At 41.6% G+C, this 17487-nt stretch overlaps 1 protein-coding gene across 28 annotated transcripts in view; it reads right to left on the reverse strand.

Moving 5' to 3' along the window:
* Positions 1 to 17487, reverse strand: part of HERC1 (HECT and RLD domain containing E3 ubiquitin protein ligase family member 1) — a 285017-nt gene that overhangs the window by 213657 nt on the left and 53873 nt on the right. For 16 of the 28 annotated variants that reach the window (XR_010151727.1, XM_054667637.2, XM_054667646.2 and 13 more), the window contains exon 1: positions 11396 to 11568. The exons of 2 other annotated variants lie outside the window; for them this stretch is intronic. The gene's annotated coding sequence lies outside the window, so the exon portion shown is untranslated. Of the gene's footprint in view, positions 1 to 11395; positions 11574 to 17487 lie in introns of those variants that run through there. 10 more of the 28 variants (XM_054667648.2, XM_063795113.1, XM_054667645.2 and 7 more) reach the window with 2 other exon arrangements.

A 17487-nucleotide genomic window follows, 5' to 3' on the forward strand; every position in this document is an offset into this window, starting at 1 on the left:
TGTGGCTCACGCCTGCAATCCCAGCACTTTGGGAAGCCAAGGCGGGCAGATCACTTAAGGCCAGGAGTTCGAGACCAGCCTGACCAACATGGTGAACCCCCATCTCTACTAAAAAGACAAAAATTAGCCGGGCGTGGTGGCATGTGCCTGTAATCCCAGCAACTAGGGAGGCTGAGGCAGGATAATCGCTTGAACTCGGGAGACAGAGGTTGCAGTGAGCCGAGATCATGCCACTGCACTCCAGCCTGGGCAACAGAGCAAGACTCCATCTCAAAAAAAAAATTTTTTTAATAATAATTGTAATTTAATTTAGATGTCATCTAAAGTATTAAGGAGTGATTAACACTTGAAAAGGTCATTCTAGTTATGAAGTAGAAAACAGCCTATAAGAGGTCAAGTGAGAAAACAAGGAAACCAGATAAGAGACTATTATAATTACCCACACAGGAGATGGTGGTGGTTTAAACCAGAATAAGGCAGAGATGACAAAATGTGATCAGATTAGAAATGTATTCAGAAAATAGAGCCAAGATGATTTGCTAATAGACTGGTTAAAGGGTATAAAGAAAAAAGAATCATAGATCACTTAGGATTCTGGCCTGAGCAACTAGTTGAATGGTCCTGCCATTTATTAATACTAAGAGCAGATTCAGAGGAAATAATGAGAATAAGAATCATACCTTCTGTGTTGCACAAATTTAGTTTGAGATGTCTATTAGATAGTTTGTTATATAAGTAAACTCGTGTCATGGGGATTTGTTGTACAGATTATTTCATCACCCAGGTATTAAGCCTAGTACCCATTAGTTATTTTTCCTGATCCTCTCCCTCCTCCCATTTTCCACTCTCCAATAGGCCCCAGTGACTGTTGCTCCCCTCTGTGTGTCCACGTTTTCTCATCATTTAGCTCCCACGTATAAGTGAGAACAAGCAGATGAACTATGACACTCAATCTTGGGGAGGGGGTTTAGGCTGAAGACATAAATGTGAGTCAATTGGCATATAGATAGTATTTAAAGTCATGGAACTAAATAAATATAGATGTAGAAGATTTTGTTTATTTCATCCTCACATAAGCCCTATGACGTAGCAACTATAATTATTCCCATTTTATAGATCAGAAAACTGAGACTAAGAGATTAAGACTTGCCTAACATCATTCTACCTAACTGGTAGAAGGAAGAAGGAGGTGGGGGAAAGAACAGATCTAACTGATGACAATGCCCATGACCTTTCTCAACTGGGGCTTGTTATCTGAACCTCAGAACATTGACAACGGTCGGAGTGGATACTTTCTCAATTCTCACAAGGATGGTACATAACTAGTGTCATCCTACATTGGAGAAAAGTTAATTATTTACATATAACAAATGTCCAAATGTCTTTGGGCATTTGGGTTTATTCTCTTATGAAACCCAGTTGAAAGAAAAAAAGAAACTATACTATACTACTATTATTTCATTATTATTATTCCATTACTACTATTGGGAATAATTTAAAATGAGAGACATTTCTGCATAGCAAAAGAACAATTAACAAAATGAAAACGTAGCCTACGGATTTGGAGAAAATATTTGCAAATTATGTATCTGTTAATATCCAAAATATGTAAGGAACTCACACAACGCAATAGCAAAAAACAAAAATGAATAACCTGATTTTAAGATGGGCAAATGACTTGAATAGATATTTCTCCAAGTAGGACATAAAAATGCCTCAACATCACTAATCATCAGGGAAACACAAATCAAAACCACAATGAGGTATCACCTCACACCTGTGAGGATGGCAATTATCAAAGAGACGAGATAAGTGTTGATGAGGGAGTGGGGAAAAGGGAATATTTGAACACTGTTGGTGGAAATGTAAATTGGAACCGCCATTATGGAAAACAGTATGTAGGTTTCTCAAAAAATTAAAAAGGGCTGGGCGCAGTTGCTCACGCCTATAATCCCAGCACTTTGGGAGGCCAAGGTGGGCAGATCACGAGGTCAGGAGATGGAGACCATCCTGGCTAACACAGTGAAACCCCATCTCTACTAAAAATACAAAAAAATTAGCCGGGCGTGGTGGCAGGCACCTGTAGTCCCAGCTACTTACGAGGCCAAGGCAGGAGAATCACTTGAACCCGGAAGGCAGAGGTTGCAGTGAGCTGAGATCATGCCACTGCACTCCAGCCTGGGCAACAGAGTGAGACTCCATCTCAAAAAAAAAAAAAAAAAAAAAAAAAAAATTAAAAAGAAAACGACCATATGATCCAGCAATCTCTCTTCTGGGTTTTAACCCAAAAGAAATAAAAGCAGCACCTCTGAGAGAGACCTGCACTCCCATGTTCACTGCAGCATTATTCACACTAACTAAGATATGGAACCAACCTACACGTCTGTCAGTGGATGGCTCGATAAAGAAATTGTGATACAAACACACTGTGGAATAGTATTCAGCTTTCAAAAAGGAGATCCTGCCATTTACAACGAAACAAATGAACCTGGAGGACACTGTCTTAAGTGACACAAGTCAGACGTAGGAAAAAAAAAAAAAACACTAAATGATCTCTTCTATATGTGGAATCTTAAAAAAAAAAAAGTCAAATACATAGAAACAGAGACTAGAACAGTGGCTGGGAGAGTGGGGGAGATGCAGGTCAAGGGAACAAAGTTGCAGTTATGTAGGATGAATAAATCTAGAGATCTAAAATATAGCATAAGGGCTGGGCACGGTGGCTAATGCCTGTCATCAATCCCAGCACTGTGGGAGGCCGAGGCAGGGAGATCACTTGAGGCCGGGAGTTCGAGAGCAGTCTGGCCAACGTGGCAAAACCCCATCTCCTCAAAAATACAAAAAATTAGCCAGGTGTGGCAGCACACACCCAGCTACTCCAATGGCTAAGGCATGAGAATCACCTGAACCCAAGGTGGAGGTTACAGTGAACGCAGATCATGCCAGTGCACCCCAGCCTGGGTGACAGAGCAAGACTCTGTCTCAAAAAATAAATAAAGTTAGCAAGAGCACTATAATTAATATTAGCATATTATATACCAGAAATTTTCTAAAAGTAGATTTTAAATGTTCCTAGCACATACAAAAAAAGTAACTATGTGAGATGATGGGTATGTTAAATTGCTTACATACAGCAATCATTTCACTATGTATATCAAAACATCATGTGTACACATTAAATGTATACAATAAATAAGTAAGTAAGCCTGAAATAAACAAATAAACTGAGAGAGAAGAGACTGGTGAACAATATGTTACCATCCTGTGACTTTCGTGGGCTTATTTTGTAATCAGTGAAATGAAGTATTATTTGAAGTTTTTATAGCAGCAAAGGTGATTGTATTTTAAGACTATCCCAGGCCTTTACTGGTTCCATTCACACTCAGCATCTATTTTCCTGGGAACATCAGTTCATTAGAAAACCACGAAAAAAAAGAAAAATAATAATTTTTTTTTTTTTGAGATGGAGTCTCGTTCTTGTCCCCCAGGCTGAGTATAGCGGTGGGTCTCAGCTCACTGCAACCTCCACCTCCTGGGTTCAAGTGATTCTCCTGCCTCAGCCTCCCAAGTAGCTGGGATTACAGGCACCCGCCACCATGCTCAGTTAATTTTTGTTTTTTTAGTAGAGACGGGGTTTCACCATGTTGGCCAGGCTGGTCTCGAACTCCTGACCTCAGGTAATCCACCCACCTGAGCCTCCCAAAGTGCTGGAATTAACAGGTGTGAGCCACCACGCCCGGCCAAATAATAATTTCTTAAAAAGAAAACGAATGGAATATAAACTCATCAAGTGCCAGAATCTTTGATTTTCAATTAATGTGTTCCAAGTACCTGGAGCAGTGCTCTTTCTGGGAATGAACCTAAATTTCCAGTGTTGCTGGGCAGCACGTGTTACCCTAAAAGATGGGGATTTCTTCATGTTGTCTTGGTTTTTTGGCACCGCTAAAATCTAATAGGATTGCCCTAACCCAGAACTTTAAACTCACGGTTTAATTTTCATTACGACTGTCCTTCTTCCTTATGGAACTATGACAGGTTCCAAGATACTGCCATTACTGGTCCAAATAACTACCATACCATGGGTATCAATACGTGCTGTATATACTGCTCAAAATAACTATGTACAATGTGAACTAATAACTACCATATCACATATTCTAGCGGAAGAAATAGTCTTAGAATTTCAGCTATCCTCTGTTAAACCCCAAAAGTATTTTAGAGCACAGGTACTATGAATCAATGCAGCACTTCCACTAAATGCAAAATGTTAAAATGAACAATCCTGACTAGGCCAGAACTAATGGACTTTACCTGCACATAATAAGCTACATGTATGAATGCAATATTAGTGGACAATGTATTTCATTTTCAAGCTATAAGAACCAACCATCTGCAAGCATTAAGCACTCATCCACAAGGGGTCACCAGAATGACTACTATTTTTTTAATCACTTATCTCTGGCAAAAAAAAAAAAATATATATATATATATAAAGTATGACAACGTATTCTGTTGGTGCTTTCACACATTACTGGTGAGAATGCAAATTGGTACACTTGTGGAAGAAAATCTGGGAATTTGGGAATATCTAACAAAATTACATGTGCACTTAACTTTTGAACCAGCAATCACACTTACAGAAATCTACCTTGAAGATACGGTTCTAACGATACCAAAATACTACGCACAAGGCTATTTACATAAGAAACAACCTAAATGCCCATACATAGACGAATGGTTGAAGAGGTTAAGAAACATCTACACAGTCAAGTCACAGCTGTAAAAAAGAATAGGCTGGGTGCAGTGGCTCACGCCTATAATCCCAACACTTTGGAAGGCCAGTGTGAGAGGATCAATTGAGCCCAGGAATTCGAGCCCAGCCTGGGCAACATGACAAAACCCCATCTCAAAAAATCAACAAATTAGCCAGGTATAGTGGTGCACACTTGTAGTCCCAGCTACTTGGGTGGCTGAGGAAGGAGGATCGCTTAAGCCCAGGGGATTAAGGCCACAGTTTGAGCCATGATTGTACCACTGCACTCCAGCCTGAGCAACAGAGTGAGACTGTGTCTTAAAAAAAAAAAAGACCGAAGAAAATGAAAGGAATATCTCTTCAAAAGAATGACCTGATTTGGAGTCATTTCCAGGATATACTATTGAGTGAAAAAAAAGTGCAAAAGAGTATAGTATACTCTCCACATAAAAAAGAAGGGAACAGGAAAACAATCTGGCAGTTGCTCAAAAAGTTAAACATACAGTAATCATATGACCCATCAATTCCACTCCTAGGTATATATACCCATGAGAATTAAAAATATATGTCCACACAAAAAATTGTACATGAATGTACAAAACAGCATTATTCATAACAGCTAAGAAGTAGAAAACCAAATGTACCTCAACTGACGCATGAACAAAATGTAGTATATTCACACAATGGAATAATATTCAGTTATCAAAAGGAATGAAGTACTGATACATGCTACAACATGGATGAACCTTGACAAAATTATGCTAAGTGAAAGAAGCCAGGCACAAAATGCCACATATTATATGATCCATTAACACAAAACATCCAGAATAGGCAAACACACACAGACAGAAAGTAGACTGGGAAGGGGACCTGGGAAGTGACTGCTAATGGATACAGAGTTTCTTTTGGGGGTGATGAAAGTGTTCCGGAATTAGATAGTTGTGATGGTTGCACCATCTTGTGAATATACTAGAAACCACTGAATTGTACACTTTAAAAGGGTGAGTTGTATGGTATGTGAATTGTATGGCAATAAGAAACTGTATCAGAAGAAAAGGAATATAAGAGAACACCCACATATATTTTCATTTGTGTAACAGAAATAAAGAAAGAAACTAAAGAGACTGTGTACCCACAGGGCATGGGCAAGAGGTAGAAGCAAAGATGGGGGGATGGAAATGAGATACTAAAAACAAGGAGAGAGTGACACTTTTTAGTACAACTTTTTTCCTTTTTTTTTTTTTAAGACAAAGTTTCGCTCTTGTTGCCCAGGCTGAAGTGCAATGGCGTGATCTTGGCATACCACAACCTCCGCCTCCCAGGTTCAAGTGATTCTCCTGCCTCAGACTCTCGGGTAGCTGGGATTACAGGCAAGTGCCACCACACCAAGCTAATTTTGTATTTTTAGTAGAGATGGGGTTTCTCCATGTTGGCTAGGCTGGTCTCGAACTCCCAACCTCAGGTGATCCGCCCTCCTCGGCCTCCCAAAGTGCTGGGATTACAGGCATGAGCCACCGCACCCAGCCCAGTACACCTTTTTATACAGTAGTGTTTAGTAGTAGCAGTGTTTAGTAACTGTAATGTTTCACATGCCAAAAAATAATAATAATTAAAATCAACTAGGGTTGGAGGGAACCCAAAATGGAATAGTAACAATAACAAATGAACTTAATGCATTAGGGATGAATAAGATTAAACTAAAGGGAGTGGTAAAGAAAATAACTAACCTAAGTAACTTTGGAAAACTATTTTGACTAGATACTATAAGGCTAAAGACAAAAATAACTACATACAAATACACTAATTAGTAAATACATTTTTCACTAGGGTACAGGTTAGCAATCTGTAACCACTTCATGTGTATTCTAGAAGTCAACAAATAAGTGAGTATACTCTGTATCATGAAAGCCAGGTTTCTGACAGAGACAGAAGGAAAGGGAGAAGGTTAGAATGAACTTTGTGGTACTGGATTAGAATAGGTGTCAATATGAACCCATGGTTTTAAATATATATAGAATACAGGCAGGGTACTGTGGCTCACGCAGGGAATCCCAACACTCTGAGAGGCCAAGGTGGGAGAATAACTTGAGCTCAGGAGCTCAAGGCCAACCTGGGCAAAACAGCAGGACCACGTCTCTACTAAAAATTAAAAAAAAATCAGCAGGGCATGGTGGGTGCACGTCTGTAGTCCCAGCTACTTGGGAGGCTGAGGTGGAAGGATGGCTTAAGCCCAGGAGTTCAAGGCTGCAGTAAGCTATGATCACGCCATGGCACTGCAGCCTGGGTGACAGAGCGAGGCCCTGTCTCAAAAAAGAAAGAAACGTCAGTATGTGTGTGTGTGTGCACATATATGTTTTTATATATATATATAAATAATATGTGTGCACATATATGTTTATATATATATATAAAATATACTGATATATTTCCTAGTTCTGCCAACTGAAGTCCTGGGAGCAATAAAACTCCAATAAACATACCGAGTGTACAGATTTTGATTTTAAATACTATTCTCCAATAAAAGAAACCAGAGCTCCTTGGAGAAGGAGTCAACTCCAGGACTGGTGCAAGGAAAAATAAGATGAGCATGGAACAGCCTGTGGCCCCAGAATATAAGGAAGTGCTTGAAAAAGGGTAGAGGCCAACCTGAAAGAGCTTCCAATGGCCAAAGCTGGAACAATTTGAACAACAAAATAAATAATGATAGTATTGGATTATAATCCATAGAAAATAGAGATCCCATAAGAACACACTAATATAAACAAATAATTGAATAAATAAGTGAGGGAAAGGGGACATCTCTCCCTTAAAGAATTCCAATTAATAAATGCAGAAGGAATGAGGGAAATCCAAAATCCTGATTAGCCAAACACCACAGTAATAACTGTTGCAGACAAGATCTACCAATGGATGTTAAAAATCAATGGGAGAAAGTTTGAGGAGAAACTGTACATCCACAGTCTCAAAGTATCTCCCCCAAGATATGTATGAACAATAAAGGGAAGAACAGTAACTTTACCGTGAAGAATACCGCTAAGGGTTCAAAGTTAAAATACCACTAGCAAAAAGACATGTCAACACCATGTACCCCCAATATGATGCACTGAGAAGGACACAACATCGCTTCTGTAGTTTTCTTGCAAAACATGCTTAACCTCAATCAAATCATGAGAAAAAACATCAGACAAACCCAAAATGAAAGAAGTTCTAAAAAATAACAGTACTCATCAAAAATGTCAAGGTCGTGAAAAACAAAAACTGAGGAACTGTCAGAGATTGGAGGAAATGAAGACACAACAACTGAATGCAATGTGGGAACCTAGATTAGACCCTAGAACAAAAAAAAAAAAAAGGCATTAATGGGAAAAACCAGTGAAATTAAGTAAAATCTATAGTCTAGTTAATAGAATTACACCAATGCTAACTTCCTGGTTTTGATCACTGTATTATGGTTATGTAAGTTGTTAACATTAGGGGGTGCTTGGTGAAGAGTATGTAAGAACTCTGTACTCTCTCTGTAACTTTTCTGTAAGTCTAACATTATTTCTAAATAAATCATTAAAAATAAATAAAATCCATCAACCAATCATCTGATACAACTGTCATATCTTCTTGCTCAAGGATCTCATCTGAAATTTAACAGTCCCATTAATTTAGAGAGCCCGGTAGGCAACATCAGAACAAACTAAAATCATGAAAATCGGATCTGGCATCTAGTAAGTAAATAACTACTTTATGCTCTTTTTCACTTTTTATAGTTAAAGAAAATGCTAGCAGATGTGACCTTCCTGGCTTTGCAAACTTCTCTGTAAATGATTTGACCAACTTTTTATGTTTTCAACATCATGATAATCTGCAATACATGCTCCTAACAATGTATTTCATGTGTATGTTAAGCCAAAGTTGTGTAGACCTTTGTTGTTGTTTGTTTTGTTTTGTTTTGCTTTTGAGATAGAGTCTCACTGTGTCTCCCAGGCTGGAGTAGAGTGGTGCAATCACAGCTCACTGCAGCCTCACTCTCCCAGGCTCAATTGATCCTCCCATCTCAGCCTCCCTAATAGCAGGAACTGCAGGTATGCACCACCATGTCCAGCAAATTTTTGTATTTACCATAGAGACAGGGTTTCACCATGTTGCCCAGACTGATCTTAAACTCCTGAGCTCAAGCCATCCTCCCACCTCGGCCTCCCCAAGGGCTGAGATTACAGGCGTGAGCTACTCTGCCTGGCCAAAAGTTCTATTTACAATTTTTAAAAATATCTTCAACAGATTATAGTAAGTTTGTTACTTGCTATTATATAGTTATCCAACTATAACATTCAAGTTTTGTTACACAAGTTTCTTTTTATCCTAACACAAACTTCTCACTCTCCAAGCCACGATGTCATCATTATCATCATTTTAAGATCTGAAAATCTGAATTTTAATAATTTTAAAAGATCAGCTCCTTCAATATACCCAGCCCTTTTTTTTTTTTCTATTTCAAATATTAGGGAGTATTCAGTATGACTTTTTTGGGGGAAAAAATGCTTGGAACGTTGGAATTGTTATTACTATTTATTATTTGCACCCTCTACTAACCCAATCCAGTCCAATCACCAACACATCCTCCAAAATTTCTTTAAATTGAGATTTTCAAGAGATGTTTATATTAATAAGCAGATTAAGTGACGCATTTACATTTGCTTTCTCTTCCATGCAACATCAGGGTGCCTGCATTGGAAATGGAATACATGACCAGCAAATGAATGGATGTGTCACATGCAAACAGCATGACTGGAAATTTAAGAAGCAAAATGATAAGAACCTTAGGGAAAGCAAAATTCATAAAAGTTTAGAATTACAAGAGGCCTTAATAGGCCATTTAATCCATTCCAATAACAACAACCCCAGATGACAATCTATCCTATTTTTAAAAGGCTCCAGATTTCCAACCTCCCTAGATATCTCATTCTGCTATACAACCTTGTCATGTGATTTGGGGGAAATATTATGACTGTTCTTTGCCCTACCTAATGCTATCTTTTCTCAAGTAATATAGCAATACATCTTAACTCACTTCCAAGATATATAAATGTGTATAGGTGCAGAATACGTGTGTGTGTGTGTGTGTTTGTGTGTATATATACATATATACGTACATTTATGCATAAGACAGGCACCTAGGACATTCAATTTTGCTTGTATAAGCGCAGGCTATGGAAACACATATATCAAAGGGACATACTCATCCCACACTAATCACAACACGCACTATGAAACAATGTCACAGAACAATTTTGGTCTAAAAATATCCAGTAGAAATCAATTTCATAAAACCTGAGGTAAACAGGTTTCTTCCCACTATGAATAATCATAGTTTCTTTGCCTTCTACAAATACTGCCCCATTTTGAGCAACCACCACTAGCAGAATTGTAAAAATATAATACATACATAGGTACTAGATCCAAACAATGTTTTAACGTTTGATTTTTCAAACCACTTAGCTAACAATCATTTTGGAAAAGGGCCCAATGAAAAAGATAGCGATGGCAGAGTTCAGCCAGTGATAATGAACTAGCAGCCAGTTTTAATCAAGCAGGCCAGAGAACTGATTCAAATAAAATAAATCATTTTTGGAACAAATATAGAATGAGGAAGTCCCAAGCAAGGATAAAAAAAAAAAAGTGTCTGTTAGGAAATACAACAAAATGTTAACCATGAAATGCCACCTCTGGAGATGGAATTACAAAGATGGGTTAGTTTGTTCAGATTTGTTATTCCTATCATTTAATTATCTCTATATTCTAAGTATTATAGACATTTCTTAAACTAAGACAAATCTGTCCCTGTGTTTCACAGCTCTCTAAGATAACATGTCTTTTACATAACCTCCTGGGAGAGGTGGTACAAGCTCCTGTCCTCCTCGTGTCTCCCAGTAACCTGCCACCCATCACAGAACAGATTTCACCATGTTCCCCGGGGTAGCTCCTGTCATCACCATCATCATCCTCATCTCACGCTGAAGACTAAACAATGCGCCCCGCCTCGCCTCCCGGTTGCAAAGGCTTTATAATTTGTTGTTTTATTGGGGCGGGAGATTTGGAGAAAGGTTTAGCAGATGATGAGCTGCCCCCACCCAAAGGCAGAGGAGAGGAGGAAGACACGTCGTCCCAGCCTCCACCCCGCTAAAGGCGGCCGGCGCCTGGGGACACCGGGGTCGCGGCACTCCCCGGACCCTGAGAGGGAGTCGGCCGCCGCCCGCGGACCGAGCCCCAGCCGGGGCAGAGGAGCTGGTCAGCAGATAAAGGAATGAAGCAGAAAGAGACGCGACCACCGCGGGGCCGGGGCACAGACGTTGTAAGCCGCTGGAGGGGCGGGTCTCTCGGCCCTCTCCGCGGGTGCCTCGGCTTCTACGCCTCTCCGAGGCGCCCGGGCGGCAGGAGGCCTCTAGAGCCGGGGACCCGGGGGGGCCGCGGCGCGCCGGGAGGGCTCCCCCAGCTCGCCTGCCGCCCACCCGGGACCCCAGCAGCCCCGCTCGGCTGCAGTCCCGAAACGGCCCCGGCCGGCCCTGCGCGGCCGGCAAAGCGCACACACACACACACACACACACACACACACACACACACACACGACCAGGAGGACAGTAGATGATGCGTTACCGTACGTGGCTCTGGAGCTGGCGGGGTGGGGCGCGGCTCCGGCGACCCGAGCCCGGCTCCGCAGAGGCTGCGGCGGTCGCGTCCTTTATTTTTGCTGCAGCAGCAGCGACTTGTCAAAGGGAAAGACGTAAGAGGCGGCCGCAGCGGCGGCGGCAGGCGGGTCTCACGAGATTTGGGCGGAACTCTCGCGCAGCCGGGAGCCCTCGCCCCGCCCAGCAGGCCCCGCGCGGGAGGTGAAAGGGGAACCGAGAGGAAGGCGGCTGAGGTGGAGCCGGGGGTTGAGCGAAAAGGGGAAGGGGATTTGGGAGCGAGGGGAGCCAAGCTAGGTGCTGGGGACACTTTGCTACCGCGCGGCCCTCACCTTTCAGCCGTCGCGGAATCCGGGCAGCCCCGACCGCCTGCGGGGACCTGACTCCACAGATGAAGCACAATTGGGGGCGTTTCACAAAGGGTGGTGAGGAGTGGGGGGCCATGCGGTGCGCCCCCTTTTCCTCGTGGTGGGCAGGGAAGACCCCGCCGCCAGGCGAAGGGACACGTGTTACGGCCGGCGGCAGGGCCAGGGCCACACCCCTTTATCTCCGCCTCGCACCCGGCGCCCCACGCTCTTTATCTCTCATCGCAGCGGCCCCGGCCCTCCGGCCGGCTAAGTTCAATCACATAAAACCGTTTCACTTGACCTACTCTTCCACCTTGTTCATGTCTTTGCGCCTTATGGGACTGCCAGAACCCTGCAGATGCCAGGGCCTGGCTCCTCGGTTTTCTTTTCTGCTTGGGAACACAGTAGTGTCCTTTGGGTGACTTACATCCTTGATCATAACCCCGACCTCCACGTGAAACCCCATGAGGGGAAGGACACAGACTGGCTCAGTCCTCACCATATCTCCAGCGCCTAACATAGGTCCAAGTGGACATTAAATTGTTGAGTGAATACCCCATCTCCATCTTCCTCCTTCTGTACCTGGTTTTACTCCTTTCCAGCCACCTTCATGGTGTCTTTCCTTCCAGATATTCTAACGAGCACCAATTAAACTGACCGATGACTTGGGGACAAAAAATAGAGTTGGCCTCTGCGTTCCAGAAGTTTGCAATCCAATTGGAGGCGTAGGAGAAGCACACAAACATACGAGCCATGAATGTGTCACTAATGTAAGAAATTACGGTATAGACAGACGAGGGAGTGCTTTCCCGTGGTTAGATACATGTTTGTGTGTCACATGAGGCAGTTTAGTCCAAGAGTGAGGAGCCATGTGCTTCACTGTCAGACACTGGTGGGAATTCTGGAATCCCACTTACCCCAGGTGTGTGACCTTGGGCAAGTTGCTTGACCTCTCTGAACCTCAGTTCCTTATGTGTCAATTTATAATACCAGTTCTTGTTATCACAAGGTTCCTCTGAGGAGTAAAATATATGTAAAGCTCACATACGGCACATATTAAGTACTCATTAAATGATGGGTCTTAGGTGTGTAGCTTTTAAGTTTCTATGTATAAAATGTGTATTTCTGGTAAACGATGTAAGGGAGTAGCTACATGAGGAGTGATGTCATTGTTGCTAGTGCTTTATGATCTGGGTATTGTGTGTGAAGCGTACTCAAAAACAACAAGCAAAAGCTCCTCCTTTAACTTGTTGATGTAGTCATCTACATCACTCACAAATATGATATTCTGTCTTTCTTGAATTTGTAAAATTGTACTGGTTTTGCCCACTTTTTCTTTTTTTTTTTTTTTTTTTTTTTTTGAGATGGAGTTTTGCTCTTGTTGCCCAGGCTGGAGTGCAATGGCACCATCTTGGCTCACTGCAACCTCCGCCTCCCAGGTTTAAGCGATTCTCCTGCCTCAGCCTCCCAAGTAGGTGGGATTACAGGCGTGTGCCACCATGCCTGGCTAATTTTTGTATTTTTAGTAGAGATGGGGTTTCACCATGTTGGCCAGGCTGGTCTCGAACTCCTGACCTCGTGATCCGCCCGCCTTGGCCTCCCAAAGTGCTGGGATTACAGGGGTGAGCCACCGTGCCCAGCCTGGTTTTGCCCATTCTATTTCAAGAAAAGGACTGCTTACTTTAAAGACCAATCAAGAGACTCCCTCTTTTACCATCTCCTTAGCTTCCACCCTCAGAGCTGTGTGTAAAAGAGAATTGAATACAATTGTGTTCAGTTGCATACAATTAGCAAATACTGTTAGTGTCAGCAAGTGAGCCCTAACTACTAGCCACCCTCACCTTGACCACACCACTCTTTCCCAAAACACTGTTTCTTTCTTTCTTTCTTTTTTCTTTTTGAGGTGGAGTCTCACTCTGCTGCTTAGGCTAGAGTGCAGTGGCGTGATCTTGGCTCACTTCAACCTCTGTCTCCCGGGTTCAAGCGATCCTCCTGCCTCAGTCTTCCTAGTAGCTGGGATTACAGGTGTGCTGCACCATGCCCGGCTAATTTTTTTATATTTTAGTAGAGACAGGGTTTCACCATGTTGCCCAGGCTGCTCTTGAACTCCTGACCTCAAATGATCTGCCTGACTCGGCCTCCCAAAGTGCTGGGATTATAGGCGTGAGCCACCGCACCATGCCAAAACACTGTTTCATACTCAAATCAGCATATCCTGGAACCTTGTTGTCAGCATTAACCTCCCAACTCCACCAGTTCATTTTATTCAGATTTCCCTAAAGAAAAATGTTGGAGATGGGAAGAGTGGATAGAGGGATCTCAGAGCCACGGCCAAGTCCTAAGCATCACAAGCCCTTGGTCTGATAGCCCTCTGAGCAGCACACCCTGGCCATACCACTCAGCCACATCTTCCTCCCCTCACATATGTCACCCCCACTTCATGCCTCATATTTCACAGTACCACACCACAGCTGGGAGGTCCCAGGCAAAGGAACTGGAGAATCAACAATAGAATATATATTTTTCATCTTTCATCTGCATATAGGAAATGTGCAACCCCTAAATAAAAATTAGGGCTAAGTTTGAAGTGAAGAAATCCAGCAGAGCAGTAAAGTGTGGAGGCAGAGCAGCAGGGGTAAACGGACACTGGGAGTAAGTTTGTGTTGCCATTGGCACTTGGCTCAGGAAACATATCACTCTGAAAACAGAAAAGAGCTCCAGAGCAGGAATCCATGGACATGAGTTCTGGTAGCTCCAGAAATTGCAGCCTAGTTGCCCTGCCATTACACAGTCTTTCTGAGCCTAGTCTCACATTTATAAATAGGGGTAATAATAAAACCCACTGCCTGCCGGAGAGTATCATGGGAGTCAAATAACATAAGAAAGTACTTTGTAACCATATTTGTAGCACTATTTAAATGTGAGGTATGATTATTCATTCATTCATTTAACAGATCTTTGTGGAATGCCTATCATAAGTCAGGCATTGTGCAAGGCACTAAATATACTATTGAACAAGCTTAAACACCTGCCCTCAAGGAGCTTATGGTCTAATGGGAGGAGAGAGGGAAGAAAATAGATCAATATAATATCACATGAGGAGCGTGCAAGTGATAAAGGTACAGTGGGAGGGAGCAAGCAAACCAGAAGAAGTGCAAAAAGAGCTGAAAGCCTTTTTGGAGGAGGTTTAGAAAACATATATAATGGGCCAGGCATGGTGGCTCACGCCTGTAATCCCAGCACTTTGAGAGGCTGAGGCGGGCAGATTACCTGAGGTCAGGAGTTCAAGACCAGTCTGGCCAACATGGCAAAACCCCGTCTCTATTTAAAAAATACAAAAATTAGCCAGGCTTGGTGGCGGGCACCTGTAATCCCAGCTACTCAGGAGTCTGAGGCAGGGAGAATTGCTTGAACCCAGGAAGCGGAGGTTGCAGTGAGCGGAAATCGCACCACTGAACTCCAGCCTGGGTGACAGAGTGAGATTCTGTCTCAAAAAAAAAAAAAAGCATCCATAATGAAGATTCATCACATTTCATGAAGAGCGATTCCTAAATCAACTCCAAAATAACTTCAACAAATTATTCTGTTGTGGGCTGTGAATTCTCCTTGGTTCTAATAAAAATTGTATCTCCTAAACCATTAGAAAAGAGTCTTTGATGTGGAGTCATTATATACACGCTTAGCTTTGAAGAAAGATGGAATTAATGGAGAGAAAAATTAGTGGTATCTTAATTAGAAACATTTTGTTCTTACAGCTTGTGTTTAAACACCAGAAAAAGAATTCATTCCACCTCACGTACTTGGTCCCCAATAGTTCCCTTCAGCCACTCTTTTGATCCAGATAATATTGCAGATCAGAGCCTAAGAGGCATTTCCAAAATATGACAAAACATACCTTATTTTCATTTATGGTTTATTTATACAGATGGTCCCTGACTTCTGATTTTTCAACATTAATGATGGTGTGAAAGCAATATGCATTCAGTAGAAACTGTACTTCAAATTTTGAATTTTTATCTTTTCCCGGGCAATATGGATATTCTCCTACAGTCTTGGGCAGTGGCAGCAAGCTGCAGCTCCCAGTCAGGCTTGCAATCACCAACACTACAGTGTCCTGTTTTGCCAGATGATTTTGTCCAGCTGTAGGCTAATGTAAGTGTTGTGAGCACTTCAAATTAGGGTGGGCTAAGCTATGATGTTCAATAGGTTAATTGTATTAAATGCATTTTTGACTTTTTTGTTGTTGTTGAGACAGACTTTTGTTGTTGTTGTTATTGTTGCAGTCACAGTTCACTGAAGCCTCTACCACCCAGGCTCAAGCAATCCTCCCACCCCAGCCTCCCAAATAGCTGGGACTACAGGCACATGCCATCATGCCCAGCTAATTTTTTTTATTTTTTTACTTTTAGTAGAGATGAGGTCTGCTATGTTGTCCAGGATGGCCTTGAATTCTTGGACTCAAGCAATTCTCCCGCCTCAGCCTCCCAAAATGCTGGGATCGCAAGCATGAGCCACCGCGCCTGGCCTGACTTGATTTATGACGGGTTTATTGGGATATAACCCCATCGTATGTGGAGGAGCATCTGTACTCTGCTTCTTTACAAAAGGCTTTGAGATAGCTATTAACACTTTATTCATAATCATATTCCCTACAAAGAAACTCCAAGAGAGTGTATCAGTTCATCATTTCTCACAATTATTGAGTTCCTTCCATGTGTAAGACATTATGCTAGAACTATAAGCTGTATGAAGCGTGTCCATGCCCTTTAGGGGTCTGAAAACTATAGATGGAGATATATATCCATGAAAATATAGCTAAATAATAAACAACTCTATCCCTTTATCCTTATAGTCTATTCTGTTTGTATTTCCTATTGGTTGTATGAGCAAAATTATAAAGTTAGGTGCCCAACTTCTGAAACTTGTTCACTCTACACTGCTGCTTTTCCATAGAAGCAGGATATCAAAGAAGGGCAACATTTTAACTTGATATTTATAGATCTATAATAGGTATTTTAGTAGGTCTTCTTGAATACCTCATCCTTTAAACAGAGCACAACCATGACAATTTTCTCTTGGTACAGGTAAAATTTGAAATTGGCTAAACCTAAAGACTAATTTAAATTAATTCTGGAAGACAAAGACTTGCACAAAAAAATAGCCTTTAATAAAAGGCAATATGATACAAGGTAAAAGAAAGTACAGAAAAAAAATAAATATTCCCGGAACTCAGAAGAGACTCCTGGAGAGAATTTCACCCAGGTGGTAGAATTTGAGAGGGTAGCTGACAGCTAAATACAAAAAGTTACATATTCTGATAATAAGGTATTCTCAAAACACCAACCTCCAAGCCACAAAAGTTGCCTAGAATTTTTGTTAAAATGTACCTACATATGAAAACACATTCATTGCCTCCTATCTCACTAACAGATAATTGATCTGCCAAAGAGGTTTGAAGGGAAGTAGGGATACTAAAAATAGGATCATAAGATTGGCAGTTGGTTCTTTTGGAAACAGAGTTCTTTCTTGCTAAATGCAAACCTTCTAGGGTTTCTATTTGAAATCCATATCCTAAAATCAAATATTACATACACTAGGACAACCCACCATCTAAACAGCATTAAAAACTTCCCTTTCTAGCTGTTTCTTAGACCTACAATGCAATAACCATTTTTAGATAAATTATTTTTACAACAGTTAGTGTTGTTTCATCGAA

This window comes from Pan troglodytes, chromosome 16, assembly GCF_028858775.2.
Source record: "Pan troglodytes isolate AG18354 chromosome 16, NHGRI_mPanTro3-v2.0_pri, whole genome shotgun sequence".
Taxonomy (NCBI): Eukaryota; Metazoa; Chordata; class Mammalia; order Primates; family Hominidae; genus Pan; species Pan troglodytes.